We start from the raw sequence: 19,867 nt of genomic DNA, 5'->3' as shown, positions 1-19,867 counted from the left end.
GTATAATTTCCTGTTCTCTGCAGGAAATGGATAGTAGGATAAAAGTTTACGTGAGATCTGAAACTTTTTTCTGGGTGTTTCCACACTGAGGTAAGGATCTCGTCCAATTCCTCTGTATCAGGCATGTCGTCCTCTTCCGGATCATCCCACATAAGGGGATTCGGTATTAGTCTCCTAGCAGGGACACTAGAGGACGATGCCACGGGAGGAACCTGGGCTGACATAACCCTTGTGAGCCCTTCTACAGACCAGGCTAAAGACCGCGCCCAGTATGGTTCAGAGAAGGCAGACCTCTGAGATCTTTCAACCTCTCTCTACCTGCGAGAAGTTTCCAGCTCTGCAGACATTTGAGACATGACTGATGTAATTTGATCAGCACAAATAGGGTGTTGTGGGGATGCTGCAGTCTGTGTTTCTGAAACACACTTCTCACACAACAGGGAACTGGATGATAGTCCCTGTGTAAACTTCTCTGCACAATTCTTACAGGAGAAAGTTTTTTGTGCAGCCTTAGACCCCTTTGAAGTCATGTTACCAATTCTCTGTTCACACATACACTGAGAAAAGGGTTTAGAAAGAAGAGATTAAAGGCATAGAGGGAGATTATACTATTAACCCAGCCCAACCAGCGCTGATGCAGAGACCAGCACTGTGTAACACAATATAATGTGCTGTAATCGCTGTGTAAATACAGTCTAACCTGCTCTTCACAAGTCTAACCCCACTGTGCAGTCACAATCTGGGCAGACAGGTCTCTCTTCTGCGTTTGTCAGCAGCCTGTGTCTTCTAAAATGGCCACCAGCCTCCTTCTGGTAGTGCTGGGGCAGCTGGGAGGCAGGAGCAGAACTGTGTGTTAGGCTCCGCCTCTTCATATCAGTTGCTGCTTTTTAATGCCCGCCTGTCATTTTCTCCTGGCCACCCTGTTACTCAGGGTGCCAGGAGTCACTAACCACCTTGCTACCAAATGCTGCCGGCGGTGGGCTGAGCTAATGGGGGATCATGACAAGCGATGCACGCAGCGCGTCTGGGTACCCCCAGAGACAGTGGTCTCTGTAGCTGAAGACCCCAGCGCACGCCGCAAGCAGCGGTGGTGAGGTCTCCCCAGCAGCTCCAACGAAGCAGACAGGCGGGGGCAGTGAGCTGACTGTCTGATCCTCTTGTTGATCGAGGATCCTTGATTTTTAGCAGAGAGCTCTTTGTATGTGACCAGCTCCCTTGGCACAAAATTAAGACTGACCTGTAGGGGGGTATAGAGGGGGAGGAGCTAGCTACTATTCAGATTTATTAAAGTGCCAGCTCCCAGTTATCCCACATCTATACCCCACTGTACTGAGACTCCAGTGTCCCCTAGTGGATGAAGGAGATATACTTCAAACACAAGTGCTACTCTCGTGAGTAATTTAATCTATTAACGAGGCTAAAACCAATTAGCATATTAAGAGAAAACCAGAACTGTTTTATTTTATGAGAGGGATGATATAGAAGTAGTTGGCGCATGGACCTTCATGTGGTGTTGGCACAATGTGCCCAAAGCTGCTCAGAGTCTCCTGGACCTCCGCACACCTTGGTGCTCTTCTAGTCTGTGTCTGCAGAGAGTGACAAGTGGTCTGTAATCTTACAGTGCGCTGAGTGGACCATCCAGACACAGCAGTATAAAACTAACGCGTTGGTATAGTATGAGGGAGGGTCATTTGTGTTTTAAAAACTGTTTGAACACCCTTCGGCTACTTTCACACTTGCCGGTTTTGACCGGGCGGCAAAAAGCCACCTGTTTTTTTGCCGGGTGTGAAATACAGTTAAGCAGGGAAGCAGGTGGGTCCTTTCACACGGTCCGGGCATGGCATGGTTGCCGTATTACAGCCGGGAATATCCACTGGAAGGACGGCTGCCGTGCCGTGCCCGTGCTGTCCCTGCACGCCAGTGGTGTATAGGAAACATTATTTCCTTACACACACACTGGCCGGCTTGTGCAGCAGCTGTGCATGCCCAGTCGATAAGTAAAAAAAATATACAGTGACCCTGCTACAGTGACCTGTGTAGTTGCTATCAGGGTTTTGCTATATACAGATGTCCTATTAATCTGATATATACATACTTCAAGGGGATGGAGCCTTTCTGATGCAATAGGACCAAATCAGTTCGGGAACCTCACAGATGGTCACTTCATACTTAAATATAATGTCTGCCAAAACATACAGCTCTATCGCTGCTACCTCCAACCCCCCATGGAAATTCTCTGCACTTAAATCTGTAAGATTCCAAAACAAACCGTCTGATAAGCGGCGGCGATCACCTTTCCTCAGCTAGCAGTGCCACACAAACAGGCTGCTGAACTAAGCGCAGAGTTCATGAAGATCTTCAGCCAATTTCACTAAGGGTGGGTACACACCTGAACAATATCAGACCGATTTAGCCAAATCGGAACGACAAATCGGGCATACCATGCCGTGTGAATGCCCGATTTCTGCTTCGCACGGCCAATCACATGATATCGCATGTGAGGCTGTACATATTAATGAAGGACGGTACAGTGATCGTTCCGTCATTAATTAAGGGGTATATTTACTAAGCAGTGTTAAGAGACAGAGTGAAAAGTGATAAGGTGCCAGCCAATCAGCTCCTAAATGCCATCTCACAGGCTGTGTTTGAAAAATGACAGTTGGGAGCTGATTGGCTGGTACCTTATCACTTTTCACTCTGTCTCCTAACACTGCTTAGTAACTAGACCCCTAAGTCTTTTAAGCATGTACCGGCAAACATGCAATGTCCAGGGTGAAGGCAAATCGCCCTGAACATCGGCACGATTGCCGGTCGTTTATGTGTGTACCCAACCTAAGACACAAAGCAAAACACCAAGTAGTTTTCTACATCTGCAACTGCGCAAATGTCATTGGCGACGCCACATGTTTATAAACAGACCCCAAATTGTTTCGCTGTTGCTGATACGTCAGGGGGCAAAAATGTTACAGATCACACAGTGGCCCTGATTCAGAGCCGGACCCTCTGACAGAGCGCTCACTCTGAAACAGGGCCGTCCCTCTGGGTTTTTTTTAGCAGCCTCCTGGCCACTCGCATAGCTGTGGGTGACCACCCACAGCTATAGCGAGCGGCCAAAAAGACCATCGTGACCATCGAGCTTGTGACGAGACCCTTGTGGTAGGGTCTCGTTGCCGCAAGCCCTGGAGTGCTTTTGGCTCTTTCAGCCACGCCCTGGTGGTGCTGTCACTCACCATCGACAGCACGCCCCCTTTGTAGCGAGACCGTCGCTATCCGAGTCTCGCGCAAGCGCATGACGGAGCCGGCTCCCTCGTGCGCATGCCCTGTGTACATACTGTACAGATATTAGGTTTAGATTTCTATTAACATCAACCTGGTTATTTCTTCAGCAGGACTTGTGGTGATTATTATGTATGGTGTTATGTTATGTGGCTCCCACACACCACTCAGTGCCCACAATCTTCCTATTTGATCAAAACAATCTCACTGGCTTCCAGCATCTTTCTCACTGCATACATTTATCTCATTTAGAATACACCTTCAGCTGCCTTTTTTTTTTTAAATATCAAACTCAGTCATGTATAGGTTCTTACCCTATACATCCGCCACCTAAACAGGGGCCACAACGCCATTCACACGGCATTTCTCCATTCTGTGTTCCCAAACAGACTGTGCAATACCAAATAATACACCTGTGATAATTCATGTTTTATTAGTCACTCAAACTAACTTCTATGTTTCTATTAATTAATAATAATGTAAAAAAAATATATATATATATTTTTTTTATTATTTTATTTAAGCAATTAAGTAAAAGTATATTATGATCTAAAGATTGAGCCATGAATTGTAAGATGATTTTTTGTCTAAACCAAGAGCAGTTACAAAAATCCCCCCATGTACTGTAATTAGAGTACGCGACTTTAAATATTATGGATATTTTTTTCTTGTTCATTTCCCTACTTGCATATTACGTATTGTCTGTTTCTCACTGATTAAACTGTCCACTTACTGAAGCGGTATTATATGACAGTCAGCTTTGTGAAGGAGCAAGCGTTTGCGTACGCAATACAGATTACACATTCATTACAGCCTGATTAATAAAGTTCCTTACAAGTAACAATGGTTTAATCTACGTTCCCAACTGATTACAGGTTAGCGAGGAGCAAACACACCTCAACTGAGAAGAGAGCGAGAATATCACATACCTGTGTCACACCTGCACAACTCTCTCACCTGCGCCAATGCTGCAATTACATTGTGGGTTGTGGTGATCTCACACAGAAGTTGTTGCATTCCCCTGATGAGAAGACAATGAGCCCTTCCAGCAGGTGACAGACTGCAGAACACTGGCTCCCTCCCACCAGCTGTGTGTTACGCCCCGAGGCTGGGGGCTCATTGGTGCAGCCAATACAAAAGAGAAATATACTAACAAGGAGCCACAAGTCAGACACACAAGACGCACAATAACACAACACCATGGGCTTACCCCAGTCATTTATGGCCATAGTTCAGCATTACCACAGGACTGATAAATACAATTTCTATGAAACAAGACAACTTTTTTAGTTTTGTAAAATGCTGAAAAATATTTTGTGATTTATTATATGTTTATATAATGTGAAAGCTGTGTAAGGGGCATAATTATTATTTGGGGTCCACCCTATTCCTTATCACTGCAATTTGCGTCAATAAGGAATCTTTAGTGGCCTAAATGTATCAGTTCTTGGTTGTCGGGACAACGTGGCCGGTGATAAGTGATCACATATGCTGTACACCTCAGCTGCGCTAGTGACGTCCGTCAGAACAGGTACAAGCAGGATGCATCAAGGATCCCTCGCCCCCCAAAAATCGGCCAAATGAACCTCTTGGGCTACTACAGACTAACGCCATCTCCATGTGGTGTTGTCTGCCATTCTAACCAATATTTATGTGTTTTTTTATTTTTTTTAACTAACAAATGGGGTAAGAGGACCCAAACCAGTAGGGGCGTCATGGGGTCTTCATCAGGCTCTGGGCAGGAAGGGGCTATTATTCGGGGAGGCCAGAGAGGTTATCAAGGAAAAAGTGAGCCAGGAAATGAGTCAGATGGCGCTTATACCGTGTAACTGATACTTTTCCTATATAGAAACACTTGTGCTAAATACATGATTTTATCTGCCCTCACTTCCCTATAGCACTGTACGTTAGCCTCTGTTATATACACAATAGCAGTGAGTAAAGGCTGCTCCATTATTATCTTATTATTCCCCTGATTCTCAGACTCTCAGGCCGCACGGTGATACATGAGCAGAAGGTGCGCTCATATTGTCACTAGGAAGAGTCCTACAGCCCTTCTCTGTAATCAGGTTCCCCCAACGTACAGCTGACAACGCTCCTTACTTTCCTGGAGGGCGGCCCCAGGCTTTAAAGATTTGTCCCCAAAACTAGGCTTTAGGTGTTAATAATCTTTAAAAAGGATGATTTACAGTGTAAATGTGCAATATTATCACCTGCGGTAATGTGGCGCCCAGGATCCGCTGAGACTGTAACTCCTGAAGGCACTAAGGACTCAGCAGCAAAGTACCCCTGGACCGCATACATTAAAATGTTGCCAACTTGGTCAGGCATCTAGTTATTATCCTGAGGCCAGCAGTTGCACTGTGTGGGGTGAGTAGGTCCCAGATGGCGTCGCTCAGTGATGTTCCAGCCACCGAGGAGCCCTCAAAACTCCAGCCTACAGACGTCACACAGGACATAGGGGTCTACTCGGAATCAGTGTCAATATTGGCTCAAATATTTTCAGACAACATCGAAACAATGTTTTTTTTTATTTTATTTTCTCAACACTTTTCCTGCGGGAACTTCACAGGGACAGGTCTGCTACTAAATAGCGTTGAAAAGTCTGTCCTGCACTGCGCATGCCCCATATCTGAGTGAGTGAGTGTGTGTGTGTGTGTGTATATATATATATATATATATATATATATAAAATATATATATATATGCAATATATAATAGAGCGGCACCAATCCAGAGGGGACTCCCAAATATAAGAAATACGAGTACAAGCTACATATATAAATATATATGATTTTCCAACTGCACTCACTCAAGTTTATTCCATAGACAAAAAAAACTTACGGTTTTACATGTCCCATTGAGACTTCTTATACATGATCTGAAATTTCACAAAACCTACTTTATTTCTGCCAATCAAACTTAAAAAAGCAATGCTATTACGATCATTAAGGCTTACGCCTTAATGGACATGTTCCTTGCGCAATACAGATATGGTATGCCATCACACCATGTGGTTAACTGCAGATTCAGCACTCTCACAGAGGGCTCTATTTACTACAATCCGCATATTGAATGCAGATTGTAGTGTGATATTACCGAGTGAATTCGCATTGCGATTTCAGGCAATATCACAGGAATTTACTACAAATCCCTTACAGGGACAGAGCTTGCGATAAAGCTTTGTCCCTGCAAATCCCCTTCGGAGCATTATCACAGTATTTTCGCAAGAAATACAGTGATTAAGTGCCCGGATATGCGCCGACCGATCGCCGCTGCTACCCCCCCTGGTGCTAAGCCCCACCCCTGCGATCACGGACCCCCCTCCCCCCCCCCCCCGGCGACCCCCCCTCTCCCTTAATAGCACTTACCTGCATGCTTCGGGCCTCCAGTGATGTTCTCCATTCCTCCGGTCAGGTGATCTCCCATACTGCACTGGGGCCCGATCACCTGATGACCGGGCAGCAGTGCACTATGGGAGACCAGCTGACCGGAGGGGAGTCATCACCGGAGGGGAGTCCCAATCACCGGTCCCTGGAGTCAGGTAAGTAAATTTTTTTTTTTACTATTTTTTTTTCTTTATTTTACAGTAATCAGCTTGCGGTCTGTTTAGACCACACAGCTGATTACTGGGACCGACTCCCGGCTCTGCTCCGTTAGAGCAGAGCAGGAGTCTGGTAACCAGGGGAGACCCTGGATAACGCCACCTCCAGGTGGCGTTATTATCACAGGGCTTCCCCCGGTATTTTTTCACATTTTATTTTTAGTAACTCTGGTCAGATCACATTTCCCATTACAGTTATGGGAAATGCGATCTGATTACTAAAAATAAGTGATACTTAGGGGTTGGAGTAGAATTTTACGAATTCTACTCCAATTGCCGTGTAATAACTATAGGTGATACTAAAATAATGTGAAAAGGGTGTGAAAACACCCTTTTTCACATTATTTTAGTAAAAATAATGTTGATAAATAGAGCCCAGAGTGAGATTGCTGTCACTCACAAAATGGTGGAGCTGCTAATTCACACAATTGTGTGCTCATTGGAAAACACTCATAGTCTATGCAACCGAGGAGGTCTGAGCAGAAGATAGAGCTGTGCAGATGGGATAAGAGTGGTGTGGATGAGGGGAGGAGACAGAGTGGCGTAGATGAGTGAGACATAAAGGCGTGTAGAGGGGGGAAGATTAAGCAGTACAGAGTGGGGGGGGGGGAGCCAAAGTGATGCAGATGGGTGTAAAACAGTGGTGCAGATGGGGGGGGAACAGAGTGGCACGGTTTGGGGGGACAAAGCGACCTGGATGGGAGGTACAGAGTGGCATGAACATGGGAAGACAGAGCAGTGCAAATGGGTAAGAAAGATTGGTGCGGATGAGGAAATACAGACTAGCACAAATGGGAGAACACACAACAATAGGGATTGGGGAAGACAGATTGGTGCAGATGGGGAGGAAGAGAGAGTGGTATGGGTGGGAGGGGAAAGACAGAATAGCACGGTTGAGGGGGACAGAGTAGCACAGATGAGAGGAAGACAGAGCGGCATGGCTAGGGGGAAGGCAGTGGTGTAGAAGGAAACAGTGACACGGATTCAGGGCAGTGCAGATGGGGAAAGACAGATTTGTGTTTATGAGAGAACACAGACTAGCAAAGTTGGGAGACCACACAGCAGTAGGGATTGGGGAAGATAGAGCAGCATGGAGACGTATAGCGGAAGATCGTGTACATGCACAGACAGAGTATGATAGTTTTAGAAATTAAGGAGCTGAACATGTGTTCTGATTGAGATGGATGTATGGAGTGAGAAGGATGTTGGAACCCAGTGGGATTGTTGTGGTGAACGAATGGGAAGATTGTGGGCTGATTGAGTTGTGGGAGCCACATAACTGCTCAGAGCTCAGTTGCATAGATTGCATGCGTGTATTTAAATGAGCACACAATTCTGTGAATTAGCCAATCCACCATTGTAAGTGACAGCAGTCTTACTCAGTGAGAGTGCTGAAATTGCAGTTAACCACAGGGTGTGTTGGCATAGCATATCTGTATTACACAAGGAACACGTCCATTAAGGCACTAGCCTTAATGATCGTAATTTCATTGCTTTTTTAAGTTTGATTGGCAGAAATTCAATTATGAAATTTCAGATCATGTCTAAGAAGCCTTAACGGGACATGTGAAACCGTAAGGTTTTTTCTCTATGGAGTATATGTATATGTGTGTGTGTGTATATATATATATATATATATATATATATATATATATATATATATATAGTAAGAATGGTGCATGGTCCATAAGCAGAAGTACAGCAATACTCACCTCATCCCCCACAGACAAAAGGCCTGATTCAGAGCCGGTCGCTATTTGCAGTCGTTCGTTCAACAAAATGGGGGGGGGCTATTCAAATGAACCGTTCGCTCTTTGCAGTCTGTTGACGCCTCTATGTCTGAACGAGCGAACAAAACTTGCGGTTGTAATTTTGAAAAAGACGCCCCCTGGCCGCTCGCACCATACGTCATGTCCGCTATTTATTAGATTAATCGAGTACATCGAACAGCGTATGAACTGCTCGCTATTCTTGTGGCTGGTGTTTGCTACCACAAATTTGCGAGCAGTTCTGGCTATAAAATAACCCAGTGACGTGGTCAATGACGCTCCAGTATTAATTATGCACACCCTTAAAATGCCCGTTTTGACCTTTAAGCACGCCTGCGTTCTGATTTCCACTCCCCGTTTTCAAGCACCTTCCCCTGTTACCACCCACATACGCCTCCTCCTGTCACTCATATTAGCAGGCATTCGCTATTTAGCGTACAAACGATTTTTGGCCGCACTGACTGGTTCGCGCATACGTATTACGATCCGTATGCATGCGCAGTTGGGCAAACATCGCTCGGAGCGAACGAGCGGCCGCTTACGAGCGGCTCTGAATCAGGCCCAAAGTGTATGACCAGCACTCACAGTGTCAGTAGCTAAATGGAGGCTTTATTCAGTATAACATCATGACTACAGCAATAATGATGGATGTGGCAAGTCCTTGTTATATACATCCCCTTAGACATATAATAGCGGTACATTTTTTCTGCCGTCTCATACTTTGATGCTAACAGGGCAGATCGTGCAATGCTGAAAGTTACTGACTAGTAAAATGTAGTTGATTCTACAGAAATATGGCAGCAAGCAGAGAGTAACATCGGAATCACCAGAACAGAGGGCCTGATTCAGAGCCGGACGCTATTTGCGCTTGCTCGTTCAGAAAAAGGGGCCGGATATTTAAATAGAGTGCTCGCTCTTTGCGGTCTGTTGACGCCTCTATGTCTGAACGAGCGAACGAAACATGCGCTCGCTATTTTTAAAAAAACGCCCCCTGGCCACTCGCATCCTACGTCATCTCCGCTATTTATTAGATTAATCGAGTACATCGAAAGGCATATGAACTGCTCGCAGTGCTTGTGGTAGCATTTTCCTACCACAATCATGCGAACAGTTCAGGCTAAAAGACAACCAAGTGACGTGGTCGATGACGCTGCTTTGTTAATTATGCACACCCTTAAAACGCCCGTTTTGACCTTTTGGCACGCCTGTGTTCGGATCACCACTCCCCGTTTTCAAGCACCTTCCCCTGTTACCACCCACAAACGCCTCATTCTGTCACTCAAATTAGCAGGCACTCGCTATTTAGCGAGCACACGATTTCCAACCACAATGACTGGTTCTCGCATGCGTATTACGACCCATACGCATGCGCAGTTGTGCGAACATCGCTCGGAGCGAACAAGCGGCCGCTTACGAGCGGCTCTGAATCAGGCCCAGAGTTTACTTCCATCTAAGTAAGACAATCACCTCTGGCATGGAGGAGGGTTAAAATGCCTGATAGGTGCTGACTGACCTGAGACCTGAGAAAGTTCTATATTACTCCAGGCAGGGGGTCATTATTGTCTCATACAAGAGTGAGCACGCTGCATTCAGAGGGTTGGACCAGGAATGGAGACACTAGGACCCTGGAGACCACTAAGAATGAATGGTAGAATGTGGATTCTCCAGTCATCCAGACTGATATTTCCTACACACAATGCCGATGTAATCCGTTAGCAACACCCAGGTTATACTTTGTAGAAACCACAAGAAGAGAAACATGATCCAGTCAGTCAGGGTGCTGCACAGATTCTATATCACTCCGGGCGGTGAATGAGATATAAGCTACTTAGCACATCAGTAAAAGTTGCCCATCTCTGTGTGTGTGTTGTGTGTGTGTGATGTGTTGTGGGTTACTGCTGTCGCATGTGTAATGGAGCTGTTTTCTCTACCCAGAAGCCAGGTATAAATACTGCACAGAAGTTCCAGCAACAGCGGTAAACACACGTCTACTGTAAAGCTGTTGGTGAGGTGCCCGGGCACGTTAATGCCAACACGCTATATAAACACAACGCACATGCAAATATTGTAGATTACTTCCTTTTACAGCTAGTGCATATGTATAACTGGCCTGTACATTCAGATGGCTACAGTACATGTATCTCTGGGGCTAGTCTACAGGAAAGAGTCTATTCTAGTGGTCCGTGTGTAATGGGGGGATGTGTGCACCCTAAGCTGCCATTAGTAATATGCCTGGAAGATGGGGGGACATTGGCCCTAACCTGTGTGCAAAGCTGGTAATTGCCACGCTGAAAGCTTAATGTATTTGCTTACACACAGTTCCTGCCAGGCGCTCTATCATTGCACTGGGTGGTTTATGGCCAGTCTGCGGATCCTCCAACATGACCCCTTCCATCACACACAAATTGCTCTGCTCCTGGACTTCCCTTTTACTTTATAATTGCAGTCACCTTTCTCACCAGTTAACTAGTTCAACCCAGGTGTCGGCAGTGATAAATTAGGTGGGAAGTCCAGGAGCAGAGCATGACTGATGGAAGGGGTCATGTTGGAGGGTCTGAATCTGGATGCAGGGTTATGAAGTTTGGGTCCAGGATAAAGTGTTATCATAGCACACTACTCATTGGTTACCGTGGGTGCCCAGGACTGTAGGAATATGCAGTTTTATCCATTTATCATTTTGTACTGAATAGTGACTTGCTGGTAAGCAGCCCGCAGCTGTGTAGCTGCCCATTCCAGCACCTGTATGTCTGCTAGTAATGCAGCGTACACATGCGGGTGCTAGTAATGCGGCGTACACATGCGGGTGCTGGTAATGCGACGTACACGTACGGGTGCTGGTAATGTGACGTACACGTACGGGGCTATTAATGCGGCATACACATGCGGGTGCTAGTAATGCGGCGTACACATGCGGGTGCTGGTAATGCGGCGTACACATGCGGGTGCTGGTAATGCGGCGTACACATGCGGGTGCTGGTAATGCGGCGTACACATGTGGGTGCTAGTAATGCGGCGTACACATGTGTGTGCTGGTAATGCGGCGTACACATGCGGGTGCTGGTAATGCGGCGTACACATGCGGGTGCTGGTAATGCGGCGTACACATGCGGGTGCTAGTAATGCGGTGTACACATATGCGGGTGCTGGTAATGCGGCGTACACATGCGGGTGCTGGTAATGCGGCGTATGCATGCGGGTGCTGGTAATGCGGCGTATACATGCGGGTGCTAGTAATGCGGCGTATACATGCGGGTGCTGGTAATGCGGCGTACACATGCGGGTGCTGGTAATGCGGCGTACACATGTGGGTGCTGGTAATGCGGCGTACACATATGCGCTGATGGACAACTTACTGGCCGGGCAAGAAATAAGATTATTGTTGCCGTCGCCGGTGTTCCTGGGGAGCTGAGCATTGATCTGCTGCTCTGGTCACATTATTCTTTATGAATTACCAGAAAGCAGATTTTCTATCTATATGCTGAGTACCGATAAAAAAAATCTTATTTTTGGAGGGGTCTTGATACAACAGACCCGTCTGTGACATCATCATCCAATCACAGACTAACCTGCTACATACTCTGTGTGACTGCACTTCGCTCACTCTGTGACATCATCATCCAATCACAGCCTAACCTGCTACACTGCGCTCACTCTATGACATCACCATCCAATCACACACTCACCTGCTACATAGAGTGTGTGACTCACACTAACCTGCTACATACACTGTGTGACTGCACTGTGCTCACTCTGTGACATCATCATCCAATCACACACTAACCTGCTATATAGACTGTGTGACTGCACTGCGCTCACTCTGTTACATCATCATCCAATCACAGCCTAACCTGCTACACTGTGCTCACTCTGTGACATCACCATCCAATCATACACTAACCTGCTACATACACTGTGTGACTGCACTGTGCTCACTCTGTGACATCATCATCCAATCACACACTACCTGCTACATAGACTGTGTGACTGCAGTGCGCTCACTCTGTGACATCACCATCCTATCAGACTAACCTGCTACATAGACTGTGTGACTGCACTGCGCTCACTCTGTGACATCACCATCCAATCACACACTAACCTGCTACATAGACTGTGTGACTGCAGTGCGCTCACTCTGTGACATCACCATCCAATAACACACTAACCTCAAACCGGGATGGGATAAGTAGAATTGTTCCCACAAAAGACAGGTTCTGCAACACAGGTGTGTAACCACAAGTCACTTCTCAATATAGTTGTGCTATGCAATACACTGCACTCTAATCTCACCTGCACAATACACTACTGTCAGAACTCCAAAGTGCAATACTTCAGCTACACACGGCACTACCAACATAGCTGCGCACTATACTACCACCGCAGCTGTGCACTATACTACCACCGGAGCGCTACACTACCACCATAGCCGCGCACTATACTACTACCATAGCTGTGCACTGTACCACCATAGCTGCGCACTATACTACCACCATAGCTGCGGACTATACTACCGCCATAGCTGCGTACTACACTACCACCATAGCTACGCACTATACTACCAAAATAGCTGCGCACTATACTACCACCATAGCTGCGCACTATACTACCACCATAGCTGCGCACTATACTACCACCATAGCTGCGCACTACACTACTACCATAGCTGCGCACTATACTACCACCGGAGCACTACACTACTACCATAGCTGCGCACTATACTACCACCACAGCACTACACTACTACCATAGCTGTGCACTATACTACCACTGGAGCTGTGTACTATACTACCACCAGAGCACTACACTACCACCATAGCCGCGCACTATACTACTACCATAGCTGTGCACTATACCACCATAGCTGCGCACTATACTACCACCATAGCTGCGTACTACACTACCACCATAGCTACGCACTATACTACCAAAATAGCTGCGCACTATACTACCACCATAGCTGCGCACTATACTACCACCATAGCTGCGCACTATACTACCACCATAGCTGCGCACTACACTACTACCATAGCTGCGCACTATACTACCACCGGAGCACTACACTACTACCATAGCTGCGCACTATACTACCACCACAGCACTACACTACTACCATAGCTGCGCACTATACTACCACTGGAGCTGTGCACTATACTACCACCATAGCTGCGGACTATACTACCGCCATAGCTGCGTACTACACTACCACCATAGCTACGCACTATACTACCAAAATAGCCGCGCACTATACTACCACCATAGCTGCGCACTATACTACCACCATAGCTGCGCACTATACTACCACCATAGCTGCGCACTACACTACTACCATAGCTGCGCACTATACTACCACCACAGCACTACACTACTACCATAGCTGCGCACTATACTACCACTGGAGCTGTGTACTATACTACCACCAGAGCACTACACTACCACCATAGCCGCGCACTATACTACTACCATAGCTGTGCACTATACCACCATAGCTGCGCACTATACTACCACCATAGCTGCGGACTATACTACCGCCATAGCTGCGTACTACACTACCACCATAGCTACGCACTATACTACCACCATAGCTGCGCACTATACTACCACCGGAGCACTACACTAATACCATAGCTGCGCACTATACTACCACCACAGCACTACACTACTACCATAGCTGCGCACTATACTACCACTGGAGCTGTGCACTATACTACCACCGGAGCACTACACTACTACCATAGCTGTGCACTATACTACCACTACAGCACTACACTACTACCATAGCTGCGCACTATACTACCACTGGAGCTGTGCACTATACTACCACCAGAGCCGCGCACTATACTACTACCATAGCTGTGCACTATACCACCATAGCTGCGCACTATACTACCACCATAGCTGCGGACTATACTACCGCCATAGCTGCGTACTACACTACCACCATAGCTGCGCACTATACTACCACTGGAGCTGTGTACTATACTACCACCAGAGCACTACACTACTGCCATAGTTGCGCACTATACTACCACTGGAGCTGTGTACTATACTACCACCAGAGCACTACACTACTGTAGTGTAGTGCTCTGTTGGTAGTATAGTATAGTGCTCTGGTGGTAGTATAGTGCTCTGGTGGTAGTGCTCTGGTGGTAGTGCAGTACACAGCTCTAGTGGTAAAGGGCACAGCTTTGATGGTAGTATAGTGCGCAGCTCCAGTGGTAGTATAGTGCTCAGCTATGGTAGTAGTATAGTATACAGCTCCAGTGGTACACTATACTATAGCACTATACAGAGCACTATACTACCACTGGAGCTGTGTACTATACTACCACCACCAAAGGACTACACTACTGCCATATTGCGCACTATACTACCACTGGAGCTGTCTACTATACTACTACTACCATAGCTGCGCACTATACTACCACTGGAGCTGTGTACTGAACTACCACAATAGCTGCGCACTATACTACCATCAAAGCTGTGCCGTTTACCACTGGATCTGTGTACTGCACTACCACCAGAGCACTACACTACCACCAGAGCACTATACTACTACCATAGCTGCGCACTATACTACAACCAGAGCACTGTACTATACTATCACCAGAGCACTATACTATCACCAGAGTACTACATTATACTACCACCAGAGCTGCACACTATACTACACCTGAGCTGCGCACTATACTACCACCATAGCTGCGCACTATACTACCACCACAGCTGCGCACTACACTACTACCATAGCTGTGCACTACACTACTACCATAGCTGCGCACTATACTACCACCAGAGCGCTACACTACCACCACAGCTGTGCACACAACTACCACCATAGCTGCGCACTATACTACCACCATAGCTGCGCATTATACTACCACCGGAGCACTACACTTCTACCATAGCTGCGCACTATACTACCACCAGAGCACTACACTACTACCATAGCTGCACACTATACTACCACCGGAGCACTACACTACTACCATAGCTGCGCACTATACTACCATCGGAGCACTACACTACTACCATAGCTGTGCACTACACTACTACCATAGCTGCGCACTATACTACCACCATAGCTGTGCACTATACTACCACCGGAGCACTACACTACTACCATAGCTGCGCACTATACTACCACAAGAGCACTTAACTACTACCATAGCTGCACACTATACTACCACCCGAGCTGCACACTATACTACCACCAGAGCAGCACACTATACTACCACCAGAGCAGCACACTATACTACCACCAGAGCACCACACTATACTACCACCCGGGCTGCACACTATACTACCACCAGAGCTGCACACTATACTACCACCCGGGCTGCACACTATACTACCACCAGAGCTGCACACTATACCACCACCCGGGCTGCACAGTACTTTACTTTCATATCGGCAAAAAATATAAACATGCTACACACTGTAAGTACGAGACCACAGTAAGGAATATCACATGGAGACTAGTTGTGCAGGTACAGACATATTAGATATACAGCATTCTATACACTACACACAGTACAGGACATATCTGTGGAGCAGAAATATATACAGAGCACTGGAAAGAGACAGCTGCCTACAGGTCTGACACAAGTAACACACAACCACACAATGTGACAGCATACAGCTAATAACATCCTACAATGATAGTATGAAGTGCTGGTACCTGTCATGGCAGTGCCCTGGGGGGTCCTAGGGGTACCTCCTGACAGCAGGCAGGGCACCCAGTCCTGAGCCAGCAGGGAGAGGAGTGAGGGCAGTGCTGCTGTAGCTGAGAGGTGTGGCTGGGTGTGAGTGTCAGACTCTGTAACACTGGAGGTGGGGATGACGCTGCCAGGCAGGATGGTAGAGGCACCACCTGGTGCCAGCCTGGATTATCACAGACAGCAGCAAGTCCCTGTGCCCAAGATGGGACTGGTGCTGCCAGTGTTCACATAACTTATAAATAATGGGAGTAGCTCATACTTACCAATATTCCCTCAATGCCAGGGAGAGTGCCTGAAATACTAGCAATCTCCCCGAAGAGTCTAATAATCTCCCTGACTGCACCTTAGCCCCATTATGTAGCTGATATATATATATATATATATATATATATATATATATATATAAAAAACATATATATATATTCAAATGGGATCATTGGTATCATTTCCCTGCATTGGGTGTAAGGCACAATGATCCCTATGGCTACATGTATTAGTATAATTTCCCTGTATTGGGTATAAGGCACAATGATCCCTATGGCTACATGTATTAGTATCATTTCCCTGCATTGGGTATAAGGCACAATGATCCCTATGGCTACATGTATTAGTATAATTTCCCTGTATTGGGTATAAGGCACAATGATCCCTATGGCTACATGTATTAGTATAATTTCCCTGCATTGGGTATAAGGCACAATGATCCCTATGGCTACATGTATTAGTATAATTTCCCTGCATTGGGTATAAGGCACAATGATCCCTATGGCTACATGTATTAGTATCATTTCCCGGCATTGGGTATTAGGCACAATGATCCCTATGGCTACATGTATTAGTATAATTTCCTGCATTGGGTATAAGGCACAATGATCCCTATGGCTACATGTATTAGTATAATTTCCCTGCATTGGGTATAAGGCACAATAATCCCTACGGCTACATGTATTAGTATAATTTCCCTGCATTGGGTATAAGGCACAATAATCCCTACGGCTACATGTATTAGTATAATTTCCCTATATTGGGTATAAGGCACAATGATCCCTATGGCTACATGTCTTAGTATAATTTCCCTATATTGGGTATAAGGCACAATGATCCCTATGGCTACATGTCTTAGTATAATTTCCCTATATTGGGTATAAGGCACAATGATCCCTATGGCTACATGTCTTAGTATAATTTCCCTATATTGGGTATAAGGCACAATGATCCCTATGGCTACCTGCATTGGGTATAAGGCACAATGATCCCTATGGCTACATGTATTTTCTGATAGTATCAGTGTGTTCTTATCAGCAAGTAGATCTTACTAACTGCTTTGGGGCTCATTTCCATTTGGATGTATGACACGCCCCTCAGATGTACAGTACACGCCCACTTTACCGCCGCGCTCATAGGTGCTGCTCTCACAATCTCCCTGACATGCTTTTTCAAAAGTAGGCAAGTATGGAGTAGCTGCTGCTGTGGATATTTATTATAAAATATATATTTATTGCTACCATGAAATTAATACAATTGTACAGTGATACCCACATGTTACATACCCACTGCCCCCACACAGCTGATCAGATGATTCAGAGAGACCCAGTCAGGGGTGTAAGGAGCATCCGGTTGCGAGTATTTGGGGAGCTGCAAAATGACAGGAAATGCAGATACCTGTATAATGGGGGCAGGTAATCGCAGATACCTGTATAATGGGGGCAGGTAATCGCAGATACCTGTATAATGGGGGCAGGTAATCGCAGATACCTGTATAATGGGGGCAGGTAATCGCAGATACCTGTATAATGGAGGCAGGCAATCGCAGATACCTATATAATGGAGGCAGGTAATCGCAGATACCTGTATAATGGGGTCAGGTAATCGCAGATACCTGTATAATGGGGGCAGGCAATCGCAGATACCTGTATAATGGGGGCAGGCAATCGCAGATACCTGTATAATGGGGGCAGGTAATCGCAGATACCTGTATAATGGGGGCAGGTAATCGCAGATACCTGTATAATGGGGGCAGGTAATCGCAGATACCTGTATAATGGGGGCAGGTAATCGCAGATACCTGTATAATGGGGGCAGGTAATCGCAGATACCTGTATAATGGGGGCAGGCAATCGCAGATACCTGTATAATGGGGGCAGGCAATCGCAGATACCTGTATAATGGGGGCAGGCAATCGCAGATACCTGTATAATGGGGGCAGGCAATCGCAGATACCTGTATAATGGGGGCAGGCAATCGCAGATACCTGTATAATGGGGGCAGGTAATCGCAGATACCTGTATAATGGGGGCAGGTAATCGCAGATACCTGTATAATGGGGGCAGGTAATCGCAGATACCTGTGTAATGGGGGCAGGTAATCGCAGATACCTGTATAATGGGGGCAGGTAATCGCAGATACCTGTGTAATGGGGGCAGGTAATCGCAGATACCTGTATAATGGGGGCAGGTAATCGCAGATACCTGTGTAATGGGGGCAGGTAATCGCCACCGTCTGCTCACCTTGGAAATCTGTTCACTTTGCTTTTTTTTGTTTTGTTTTTATGTTGATATTATACATATTATAATACAAAACATAAACCTAGATGTGTCCTGCCCTGTGCATTCCTGCTTTTACTATGCTGAGTGGAAGCTGCCAGACTGCTCAGCCGTGTTAGGGTGAAATATCCACCCAGGCTACAAACATACTGCACAAGGAGCTGCCAAACTACAGAACACTGGCACTAACATGGTGCTTATGGTTTCTAAGCAATAACTTGGGAAATATTCTCATACAGATCACAAGTGGTGGTGAGCTTATTTCTGACTGTAAAGGATCATGGCAATCAGATCTGATCATACTGTGATCCTGTGCACAGTGTTATGTTGGTTGACCAGCTGCATTAGAAAAACACTAGCCGTGTGCTGGAAGGAATACTAGTGGAAACATGAGGGGTCCTAGAGATGGGGTTCTGTGGTCTGTTACCCCAACCCACGTGGCTAAAATGACTGCCACAGCGCCACATTTAAAGGGACTAATCTGTCCTAGGCGCCAATTTTAAATGTAATGCCGGTGCTAGCCGCCATTCGTGTAAAAACTGCATTTTTTTAGCTGCTGCATTGGGGGGACTGAGAAATAAGAGCCCCTGCAGAATGGCACCCCAGCACTACAGGGGCAGAATGGCCGCACACTGGGGGGACAGGGAGAGTGCTGATAGGGAACAGTAAGGAGCCTGTGGCTGCAGCGCTCAGGCGGACCACTAGTAGGTTTAACCCCCCGGTGCGCTGCATCGGGGGAAGTGTGCACGGAGCTGCCCACTGGTGGGACCGAGAAAGACTGCTCCCTGTGAGCGCTCCAGTGCTGTTAAGAACCCCTGCATCGGGGGCAGGGGCGTATTAAGAGAGAAGGGGGCCCGTGTTCATTCCCCATCCGCGGCCCACTCCTCCTCGGCAGCTGGCAGTAGACTGACGTGTTCACCACAGCATTAGTAGACTCTGGGCATTAGAGTGCGCCCAGCG

General features: G+C 46.6%; 1 protein-coding gene across 3 annotated transcripts in view; it reads right to left on the bottom strand.

Annotated features, from left to right (window-relative positions):
- TC2N (tandem C2 domains, nuclear) overlaps positions 1-16,418 on the bottom strand; it is an 82,446-nt gene extending 66,028 nt beyond the window's left edge. Inside the window, exon 1 of one of the 3 annotated variants that reach the window (XM_088455565.1) lies at positions 16,325-16,418. The gene's annotated coding sequence lies outside the window, so the exon portion shown is untranslated. Of the gene's footprint in view, positions 1-4,205; positions 4,304-16,324 lie in introns of those variants that run through there. The other 2 variants (XM_088455566.1, XM_088455564.1) reach the window with 2 other exon arrangements.
- Between the last annotated feature and the right edge of the window lie 3,449 nt (positions 16,419-19,867).

The sequence above is a fragment of the Taudactylus pleione genome, unplaced genomic scaffold (genome assembly GCF_031769625.1).
Source record: "Taudactylus pleione unplaced genomic scaffold, aTauple2 ptg000660l, whole genome shotgun sequence".
Classification (NCBI taxonomy): domain Eukaryota; kingdom Metazoa; phylum Chordata; class Amphibia; order Anura; family Myobatrachidae; genus Taudactylus; species Taudactylus pleione.
Note: the sequence above shows the minus strand (reverse complement) of the source record. Positions and strands in the feature narration are given on the sequence as shown.